The sequence below is a fragment of the Bos javanicus genome, chromosome 8 (assembly GCF_032452875.1).
Source record: "Bos javanicus breed banteng chromosome 8, ARS-OSU_banteng_1.0, whole genome shotgun sequence".
NCBI lineage: Eukaryota > Metazoa > Chordata > Mammalia > Artiodactyla > Bovidae > Bos > Bos javanicus.
Window position 1 is genome coordinate 2966033 of NC_083875.1, and position 11947 is coordinate 2977979.

At 35.1% G+C, this 11947-nt stretch overlaps 1 pseudogene; it reads left to right on the plus strand.

Moving 5' to 3' along the window:
* The first annotated feature begins 2003 nt into the window (after positions 1 to 2003).
* Positions 2004 to 2151, plus strand: LOC133253561 (U2 spliceosomal RNA; annotated as a pseudogene).
* Positions 2152 to 11947: the final 9796 nt, after the last annotated feature.

An 11947-nucleotide genomic window follows, 5' to 3' on the forward strand; every position in this document is an offset into this window, starting at 1 on the left:
AAACTAGGTTTTTTCACTGTGATAAAAACTGAGAATTCACAAGAGTTTTGACTGTCAGGGTGCTGGCTTATGGCATGTGTTGGCACCTCTGTGGCAACACAGAGTAAAGAGTATGATCGAGAAGGAGGCAGGCCTGTGATCCAATGAATAGATCCTCTCTCTGTCAGTTGAAGTTGGGGTCCCCATTGGTTAGGAAAACATGTTCTTCTGAAGCTTAGTTTTTGTAGATGGTTTTTCCCTGGAAGAGAATGTGGAAAGCTCCCGAAAATCATTATACTTTGGAGTAAAGAGAGCTAAATACTTTCACAGTAGTAATATTTCCAGTTTTCTAAAATAAACCAATAATATATGAGAACTCCCTCTAACGACCTAGGCTTATGGTCCCCTGTTTTCAAAAATAAAAAGGAAACTAAAGGATGACTGGTTTTCATTGAAAGACGATCATTTCAATGCTTTTTATGTGTCTCTTTTTAAAATCAACTTTATTGAGATACAGTTCCATATAATAAAATTTTATACACACACACACACACACACACACACACACACACTCACATGCTTTTTATCAGATTCTTTTCCCATAGAGGTTGGAGTTACCTATGCTATACAGTCTTTGTTGATTATCTACTCTATATATTATAGTGTATATATGTTAATCCCAAACTTTTAATTTATCCTTTCCTCCCCACATTTTCCCTTTGGTAGCCAGAAGTTATAGTTTTCTCCACATATTTGCCCAGGAGTGGCACTGCAGGATCATATGGTTTTTTTTAGTTTTGTAAGGAATCTCTATACTATTCTCCATAGTGGTGCACCAATTTACCTTCCCACCAACAGTGTACTAGAAGGGTTCCCTTTTCTTCACACCTCTTCAACATTTATTGCTTGTAGCCTTTTGATGATACCATTCTCACTGGTATGAAATCATCAACTCTTTATTTTGGGCATTCTGTAGATTAGTGATTTTTTAGTTATGTCATAGGCTCTGTGATATTACTTTGAATTTCCCTAACAACTAATGATGTTGAAATTCTTAGCATGCCCTTGACATTTTGATTATCTTTTTTGGTGAAAAGCCTTAAAACATTTTCATCTTTTAAACATTAATTTGTTTTTCTTCTTACTATTGAGTAGTTAAAGTTACTCACATTCTCTGGATATGAACCCTTTATCAGATATGTATCTTTCTAATATTTTCCCTGTTTGTGGATTGCCTTTCTGTTTTTTTTATGAGTATATTTTGAAAAGAGTCTCTTATTTTGACCAAGTTTAATTTAGCAATTATTTATTTCATACTTTGTGCTTCTTGTGTCTTTTATGAGAAGAAATAACCTCAAATTCCCAAAGTTTTTTCCTGGAATTTAGAGCTTTAACTCTTTCATTTAGATTAATGATGAATTTCAAATCAGTTTTTGTAATACAATGAAGTAAATATAAAAAATTTCTACATCTAAATACCAAGAACTTCCAGGACCAGTTGTTTAAATTTTATCACTTCCCCACTGAATTTCTTTGGCATCTTTGTCAGAAACCAGTTGGTTACATACATGAATGTTTATGAGCACTATATCATAGGTACTGGCAAACTTATTTTGTAAAGGGATAAAAACTAAAAATTTAGACTTTCCAGGCCATTCATTGTCTGTTACAGCTACTAAACTCTGCCACTGTAGCATTAAAGCAGCCATAGATAACATGCAAATAAACAGCCATTGCTGAGTTCCATTAAAACTCATTTATAAAAAAGGCAGGAGACCAGAGTCAGCTCATGGGGCATGCTTAGCTGATCCCTGTGTTGTATTTCATTGATCTCTAGCCAATACAACAATACATTAATTATTATAAATTTATTATATATCTTGAAATGTCTTAAAAAGTTTTTAGTTCCCTCAACCTTGCTAAATCTATTTGTCATATCAGCTTTTTGGTGATAGATTATTTAAGATTTCTGTATAACTGATCATATCATTTGAAAATAATAGAGTTTTATATTTTCCTTTCCGATCGCTTCTTGGCCTTTTGGCTAAGATCAAGTGTAGTATAGTTTCCTTTCCATTCTCTAACTTAAAGTTTCTTTTATTACCTTATCCCGGTGGCTTGAACCTCTAGTAAGGTGTTGAAGTAGCAAGAACTTGCCTTATTTACAATCTTATGGGTAAAGATCCTATTTTTATCCATTAAAGGTCGATGTTATCAATAGGTTTTATTGATGCTATCAATAGGATGACTGTTTTCAGGTCAAGGAAGTTCCCTTCATTTCCTAGTTAACTGAGAGTTATTAAAAGTTAGTTATGCCTTTTGTCAGGTGCTTTTTATCTTAGCATCTATCAAGATAGTAAAATTAATTTTCCTTTTAGACTATTAATAGGGAGAATTATAATGATTTATTCAAATTTCTAGGATACCCCTTGTCAATGGAAGAGAGTTTTGTCAACATTTGTGTGATTTATTGTAAATATTAGTCATTCTAGTATATGTGTGTGTGTGTTTTGTACATTTTGTCTGTGGTATTAATTGGCATGTTTCTGATCGCTGCTAATACTAAGATTCCCTGCCCCCCTCCCCCAGAGGATACTGACTCTTCTTATATCTTCCTTTTTGAGGTGACTATCAAGTCTTTCACCACTTTAAAAAACTTGGGTTGTCTTTTTACTGCCATTGTAGGAGCTATTTAAGTATTTTCGACATTGGTCCTCTGTTGAAAATATTTGTTACAAACACATTCTCCCGGTTTATGGCTTTTCTATTAATTTTCTTTTCTGGCGTTTTCAAACTTTATGCCTTTAATTTTGTTAAAGGTTCCTATGTTAGCTGGTTTTCCTTTTAGTGATAGTGCTTTTGGGTCTTCCCTAAGGAAATCTTGTTACTTCAAGTTTATAAAGATTTTCTCTATTTCTTTCCATGCTATATAGTTTTAGCTTTTATATTTTGGTCTATGATTGATCACAGATTTTTGTCCATGGTTGAGGCTGAGATTCACTTACCTCCTTATATACCTCTAATTGGTCTGGTACCATTTACTGAAGACTCCTTTTTGCATTTACTTCCTTTTGCCAAAATTATTTGACTGTGTATTCATGATAATATTTGCTTTTCTATTCCATTGACCTATTTAGCCTTTTATCAGTAACACTGTTTAGACTATTGTAACATCATAGGAAATCTTTGATTTGATGAAATCAGATAAGATGCCTTCTAACTGTCATTTTTCAAGATTGTTTTGTCTATACCAGATCTTTTTCTTTTTATGTACCTTTTAGAATCAGCTTGTTAATTCTTGCAAAAAGGCTTATTTAGATTTTAATTGGGATTGAATTAGATCCAAGATTTGGAGAGGATTTATATTTTATTTTTATTGACTCAATCCATGTCCATGTTGCTTCCACTTTTTACAATTTCATTTACTTCATCACAACATCTTATAATTTTGGTATGATATCTTCCACATCTTTTATTACATTTATCCCCAAGTAGTTTATATTTTTGTGTTCAACTGCAAATTTAAAAATATGCATTGTATATTGCTTGTGCAATGGGAATGCAAGTAATTTTTATTTATTGCCTTTGTATCCTATACCAATGGTGATTGACATTTCTAGGTTTTTTTTTTTTTTTTAATTGAATCCCTAGTATTTTCTACATACATAATTATATTATTTGCAAGTGAATAGTTTTACTTTTGATGTATAGTATTTCTTTTTCTGAATGTATCATGTGGTCTAGATTCTCTTTTACAACAATTAATAGAAATAGAAGTAGTGATGGCTGAAATCCTTGCCTTGTTCCCAATTGTAAGAGGAAACCATGCAATATTTTATTATTAAGTATGTTGTTAGACACCATTGGACAGTAAAACTGGTTCATCCTAGATGCAAGATATGTGGATAAGTTGTAGAAAATTTAAATACAGTAACAATACTGAATTAAAGTTACTTGGCTTTTAAGTTCTTATTATGTGACAGACCTTAAACCATGTCACTGCTATAGGTTGAATTGTATTTTTCCCCTTCATATGCAGAGGCCCTAAACCCAAGTAAGTCTGTGACTGTTGGGAGATGGGGCCTTACAGGTGGTGATTAAGTTAAAATTGAGTTTTTAGAGTGGACTCTGATCCTGTGTGACTGATGTTCTTATAAAAACAGGAAATTTGAACACACAGAGAGATGCCAGGAGTGTGAGTGCACAGACGGACCATGTAAGGGTCACTGACAAGCCAGGAAAAGTGGCCTTAGACCTCCAGCACCTTGACCTTGACTCCTAGACTCCATAACCGTGAGAACATGAATTTCTGTTGTTTACACTGTCTGGTTTGTGTTATTTTGTTACAGTAGCCTCAGCAGACTAATACTGTTAGCAATAGTTCCCTTTCTAGAAAAACACAAACAAACAAACATTTGTTGGCCTAATTTCTAAAAAAATTCTGTGGTTAAACACATTTTTAATTGCTTATACGTTAACATTACATTCTATACAGGATTTGAAGAACTCCTGGTTATAGGGTTGAATCCCTGGGTAGAGAAGATTATCTGGAAAAGGAAATGACAACACTCTCCAGTATTCTTGCCTAAACAGTCCCATGGACAGAGGAGCCTGGCGGGCTACAGACCATGGGGTCGCAAGAGTCAATACAACTTAGTGAGTAAATAGCAGCAGTCATAGGGTAGGCCCCTAACAAACCACAGTAATCTACATGCATTTCAGTAATAAGTTTCAGTGGTTTGGGAGAGTCTGAGCTCACTCTAACTCTAAGTAACATTTCTAAATTGATATTAGAGCTGATTACTGTTTCTAAACCTTGTGAGGATATATATTTCTAGATTTAAATAGTACATTCAGAATAAACAATAACTTTACATTTATTGTAAAGTGAAAGAAAACATCACTTTAATGCCTTCATTTTACATGATCCCATATTTTCTTCAATGCAACCATTTTTTAAACATTGGAAAAAATTTATTCATTGTCTACAATCTTACCTCTTTACCAGAAAATCCTGCAGGATTTAGGAATATAAAACAGTGAAAAGATTTTCTAGATACAGTAAAGTAATTACAGAGTAGCTCCTGCATGAACATCAACACAAACCTTCTTTGAGATTGTTTAAATGACAATAATTATTCTTTAATATTGTTAATATGAACACATTTTTATTTTCCTCTATTTTAAAAAGACATTTTTACTCATTATAGGATCTAGACAGTTTTATTTGCTTTTTTTTTTTTTACTATAAATAAACTTGTGACTTTTTTCTGGACTTCATTGTTACTGTTGGGCTTTCAACTATCATTTCTATACCTGTGTCATGATATATAAAAATATAACATACTTTTGTTCTCTGATTGATTTTTAAAATTTTCTCTTTATCTCTGGATGTCATCTGTTTGAGTATGATGGGCCTAAGTGTGATTTATTTATTCTGCCTAATGTTGCATTGAATTTTGGTATGCAGTTTGTTGTATTTCACCAATTTGGAAAACTCTCGGCCATTGTTTTTTAATACTTTTGTCCACTAGTGTTCATAGAAACTTTATTTTCTCTATTTGCTTTTTAAGCTTTTTTTTAAATTAAAGAATGGTTGATTGACAGTGTTGTGTTATTTTCCAGTGTACAAACACAGTGGTTCTTTTTTTTTTTGTCCACTAATATTAATAGCAACTTTATTTTTTAAATTAATTTATTTTTTATCAAAGTATACTTGATTTATAATGTTTTATGTTTCTCAAAAGAAAATTTTGGCCTTATTTTTAGTCTCTTCTCTTTTTGACTCCAATTATACCCATGGTAGTTGGTTTGATACTATTCTATAAGCATTGTATGTTTTACTCTATTTTTTCCTATTTGTTTCTTGTATTATACCTTGAATAATTTCTGTTGACCCAAGTATATGTTAACTAATTTTGGGGGGATGATAAGCCAGACTGCTAATAAGCCTATTGTAAGAATCCCTCATCTCTGACATTATGTTTTCACTTTTTGGCATTTCCATTTTGCTCTTTTATATAGTTTTCAGTAATTTGCTGAAATTCTCCATCTATTCATGCCTGTCGCTCACATTTGCAATAGATTGTTTAGCACATTTATCATTATAATTATGAACACTCTGGATCTGGTTCTGTAATTCACCTTTTCTCTTGTGGATTGGTCATATTTTCTTTGCATAACTCAGTTTTTTCTTCTATAGAAAGAATTATACATTGGAGATCAGTGGTGTTAGTTGTTCAGTTATGTCCGACTCTTTCTGATCCCATGGGCTGTAGCTCCTCTGTCCATGGGATTGTCTGGGCAAGAATACTGAAGTGGGTTGCCCTTCGCTTCTCCAGAAGTTCTTCCTGACCCAGGGATTGAATCCAGGTTTCCTGCATTGCAGGCAGATTCTTTACCTTCTGAGCCAGAGACTAAGGTAAATAAGATGTGTGCTCAGAAGTAGACTTGCCTCTTTTGTCAGAGTGCCAGTGTCGGGAGTTAATCACATTAGTAATTAAGATGGGTCTGAATTTTCTGGATTTTTCTCTATTGGCTTCAACTATTATGAAGGCAGGATGAGGGCCTTTCTGCAGCATTTGGGATCAGAGGGCCTGAGGGCTCCTCAGTCTTAGAACCCTATCCTGGATCTTGCACAAATGTGTCCTGCCTCCCCGCCAGCCACGTGTATCCTCTCCCTGGGACACACTGGGGGCGCTTGGAGATTTTCTCTCATAGTTTTCCTGTCCTCACTCTTTAATAAATAAAAGTGAGTTTAGCAAACTCATGTTTCTTTGCTTTCTTAGTTCTTCAGTGGATTTGAGGTATGAATTTGTAGTTTCTCAACTTGTTCCTGTTGTTTGGGTAGTGAAAATTTTCTCTTGTGACTTTCTGTTTTAAACAGAAATGGGAGACCCAATGTGATTTTTGGTGAAAAGAACTATTTGATTTTAAAGTGATTCATTTATTAAACTTTTTGTTAGAGTATTTTTCATGTTTTTGTGTTAGGTTTGAGAAATCTTTACCTGTCTAAGGATGCAAAAATATTCACTTCTCTTTTCTTTTAAAAACTTTATTGTTTCCTGATAATAACTTTAATAAAATTTGAATTCTACTTGAGAGTGGAGGAGAAATATATCAGTTTGAGGGATGAATATTTTGCATCTCATTGAGCATGCAGCCCTCCCCTCCTCCTTCTTCTTCTTTTTTTTTATTTTGTTGCTTTCATTGGTTTGAGAACAGGGACAGATAATACTCATGCTTTTAGTTTGTTCCTTTTAATCAGAGTTTCTTTTATTGCTAAATATTTCTAGATTATAGTAGTTCTGTAATATCCTTGGAATTACATGAATTCATATGAATTAATCCTAAGATTTTTACAGTACTATTCTAATCTTTAGTGACATAAAATAAATTTAAAGTGGATTATTTAATCCTAATATAAATGTGCTCAGAGAGAAATAGGTTATAATTTAAAAAATGTAATATATATATATATATATATATATACAGATCAAGAGATTTTATTGATTTTCTCTCTCTAGTCAGTAAAATTCCAGTTGTATGGTCCAGTCTTGATTCATATGAAGCAGCCCATCTATTTTTCATGTTATTTGCCAGATATAGTTATTAGAATAAAGTAGGTCATTAGGCTATATAGAATAAAAGTATAGTTTAGTTTATTGGCTAATTTAAAGCTATATTTATAGGATACTAAAGTTTTAGAGGGAAGATCTCTGTAGTAATTTATATTACCTATTTTAGCATTTGAAAGATATAATCTTTATAGGTGACATACATGATTTGTGCTGCATCAAAGTGATTGATTTAAATTTTCTTTTCTGTAAATACATGCAATGGAGTGCAGGAAAAATTGTAAAAAGGCTTAAATTTTTATTATCATAAAATAATTCTAAAATCTTTAAAAGCAGTTTGTTTTCTTTGCTCTTTCATTCTTATAAACAATTATAATCCAGTATTTTATAGCTGGAGTCACATAATCCTATTTTATAGAAAACATTCTGTTACAAAGACAGGGAATATAGGTTTTTGTAGTAATATATTAAACATATAATTTTTATAGAAAAAATAAATGATTTTCTCTTTCAGAGATATGAATATCTCTTATGGGAGTGTTTTAGAATTCTATCATCCAGATAGTTTATCAGTGAGAAATAGTATTTTCTCTTTCAACTAATATTTGTTTAATCCACCATTTGTACTAAACTCTCCCAGAGATATAGAGGCACATGACAAGATGTAATATTGTTGGGAAAAAAAACATGAAATTTTATGACAAATTAAAAACCTTGAATCCAGCTATTGAAAGTGAAAGTCACTCAGTCGTGTTCAACTCTTTGCAACCCCATGGACTAGAGAGTCCATGGAATTCTCCAGGCCAGAATACTGGAGTGGGTAGCCTTTTCCTTCTCCAGTGGATCTTCCCAACCCAGGGATCAAACCCAGGTCTTCTGCATTACAGGTGGATTCTTTACCAGCGGAGTCACAATAGAAGCCCAAGAATACTGGAGTGGGTAGCCTATCCCTTCTCCAGCAGATCTTCTCTGCCCAGGAATTGAACCAGGGTCTCCTGGATTGCAGGTGGATTTTTTTTTTTTTTTAACCAACTGAGCTATCAGGGAATCCAGCTATTAGTGCTTTCAAAATTCTAACGGGTTGAGCCATTTGAAATTGGAAAGTAAGTTAACCACTAATTTTCTTATTATTTTAAAAGAAGTTTGTAGCAGCTGAGTAGTCTGATGGTTTAAAGGTGAGATGATAGCAGGTTAGCTGTCAAAACTGGTTCTCAAGGATCCCTACTTCCCGGTATTCACTCCCCTCCCTTCAGAGTGTGCTGAGCTGCTGTTGCTGCTAAGTCGCTTCAGTCGTGTCCGACTCTGTGCGACCCCATAGACGGCAGCCCACCAAGCTCCCCCGTCCCTGGGATTCTCCAGGCAAGAACACTGGAGTGGGGTGCCATTTCCTTCTCCAATGCATGAAAGTGAAAAGTGAAAGTGAAGTCGCTCAGTCATGTCCAACTCTTAGCAACCCCATGGACTGCAGCCCACCAGGCTCCTCTGTCCATGGGATTTCCCAAGCAAGAGTACTGGAGTGGGTAGCCATTGCCTCCTCCTAGCTTCTTCTAACTAAGCAAAGTTCCTCTCTAGGACAGAGGAATGGAAATTAGAAGTCATACTAGCTTAATTTGACTACAAAAGACTGTGACTTTGGTCTTGCTGGCTTTCTCTCTCTATTTCATCTCAGCTTGTACATTTGATTAAAAAAATAAAAAATAAAAACAGACCAAAAACCCCCCAAAACTTGCCATGTTGGAGATGCTCATGGAGCCAGAGAACTAAGTGGCATCTGCAAATAGACTGAAGAAGCAAAGCCTCTGAGACCAGCAGCCTGGAAGGAAGCATGTCCTGGGACCAGCTCCAAGGTCCAGAAGCACATCTTTCCCTCTTCTAGCCTTGAGAGGAGACTGCAGTTCCAGCATCAGCTTACCACAGCCAGTGAGAAACTGGAGCACAGAGAGCAGGGAAGCCACACCCAAACTCCGGACTTGCAGTAATTGAGAGAGTGGATGCTCTCTCATGCCACCAGGCTTGGGGTACTAGTTCATGGTGAAGCCATCCATGGATCAGAGGTCTAGAAGAATGGGTTTGTTGGGAATGAATAAATGAAGGAAGACATTTTGAATCAAGAAACAGCATAAACAAAGTCAAGAAGCTAAGCGTAATCACAAGGCTAAAGTGAGATCATGGCATCTGGTCCCATATCTTCATGGCAAATAGATGGGGAAACAATGGAAACAGTGACAGACTTTATTTTCTTGGGCTCCAAATCACTGCAGATGGTGATTGCAGCCATGAAATTAAAAGACACTTCCTCCTTGGGAGAAAAGCTATGAGCAACCTAGACAGCATATTAAAAAGCAGAGTCATTACTTTGCTGACAAAAGTCCATCTAGTCAAAGCTATGGTTTTCTAGTAGTCATGTATGGCTGTGAGAGTTGGACCATAAAGAATGCTGAGTGCCAAAAGTTGATGCTTTTGAACTGTGGTGATGGAGAAGACTCTTGAGAGTTCCTTGGACTGCAAGGGGATCCAACCAGTCAATCCTAAAGGAAATCAGTCCTGAATACTCATTAGAAGGACTGATGCTGAACCTGAAGTCCAATAATTTGGCTGCCTGATGTGAAGAGCCAACTCATTGGAAAAGACCCTGATGCTGAGAAAGATTGAAGGTGGGAGGAGAGGGGGACAGCAGAGGATGAGATGGTTGGATGGCATCACTGACTTGATGAACATGAGTTTGAGTAAACTCCGGGAGTTGGTGATGGACAGGGAGGCTTGGTGTGCTGTGGTCCAAGGGGTCGGAGTCGGACACAACTGAGTGACTGAACTAAACTGACCTGAACTGAATATGGTGTGCTAAGTGTTTTGTGAGCATTATCGCATTTCCTCATCACAATAACTCTGAAGAAAGATACTTATTTTAGTTATAGTTGAGTGAACTGGGGTTCAGTTTCCTTACGTTTTCACCCGGAAAGACTAAAAGCATATTGCCTTTTCTATTAATAATAGTGAAATAACTGTCTAATCAAGTGTTATATAGACATGTGTGAATTATGTGGATACAACTTCATGATCAAGTAAACATTTCTTTTATCAGGTACCTGCTCAAATATTTATGCTCTAGTAATTAGGGCACAGCATTTTTAAGATTTTTAAACTGAAACTTAATTAGGTTGGACCTAATAGAATTTAAGCAATTCCTTACTCTAATTTTCCAAGGTGTTTTTTCTCCTTCTATGTATTTAACTCTAGGGATCAGTCATGATTTTAAGAGAGAAAATATCCAGGAGACAGTCATTGGTTGGTTGTATGTGTGTGTGTGTTAATCACTCAGTCGTGTCCAACTCTGCAACCTATAGACTGAAGCCCCCCAGGCTCCTCTGTCCATGGGATTCTCCAGGCAAGAACACTGGAGTGGGTTGCCATTTCCTTCTCCAGGGGATCTTCCCCACCTAGGGATCAAACCCGGGTCTCCTGCAACAAGTAGATTCTTTACCATCTGAGCCACCTTTATCAATGGATTTTCATCTTTCATTAAATCATAATGATTCACTGACTATTAAACAAAATAATTGTATTTTAAAATTTAATGGAAAACAAATGTTTAAAAAATGTATATAAGAGAGGAGCTTACTATCATATTTTCTCAATCATCTTAAGAATTCCAAATCATGGTGACAACCGATTCAGGCTTTGGATTGTGAGAGAATTGCAATAAGGAAGTTTTCTTTGTGTAACCTAAGCACAGAGCTTCAGATGAGGGGAGTGGAGCTCCTCTAAGTCATACTGTAAACACTGGGGGATTAACTCAAATACAGCACAATGAAAATAATCATTATTACTCTTAATAAGAAACCGAGTTTCAAGTTGATAGTAAAGCTACTTCAATTATCACAAGAGGTAGGTATAGAGGAAATTTTTTAAAAAATCAAATGTCAATGGGGCATTGTCTGCAAAATTTCTGAAACAAATCCTTATGCTCTTCTCTTTATCAATTCACACATATAATGGTACTTGATTAAAGACAGTTGGTCAGCATTTCAGAGATGTAAAAGAGCTGTCTAGCTACTGTATAAGCTAGTTAGAGTATCTTATTGATTTTAAGCAAGTGGTAGGGACATTAAAAGGAAACTTGGATTATTTATCATAGAGGATTTAGAAGGTGATTTTCTTGTTGGTGTTATAGAGATAGGCTTGGGTGCTTTCAAGGAAGTTATATGAAAAAAGAGCAATAAGCTTTCAAAGCAGACTATTGACAATTTATCCCACCCTCTCTATCATGCATAACTCATTTCTCAATTTTCTCTCATTACTTTTTTATTCATTTCATTAGTAAGGGAGGTGAAATTGAAGAGATGCATTTAAACCTTTAAATATGACCTAAAATCATGGGATTTGGGTAAATG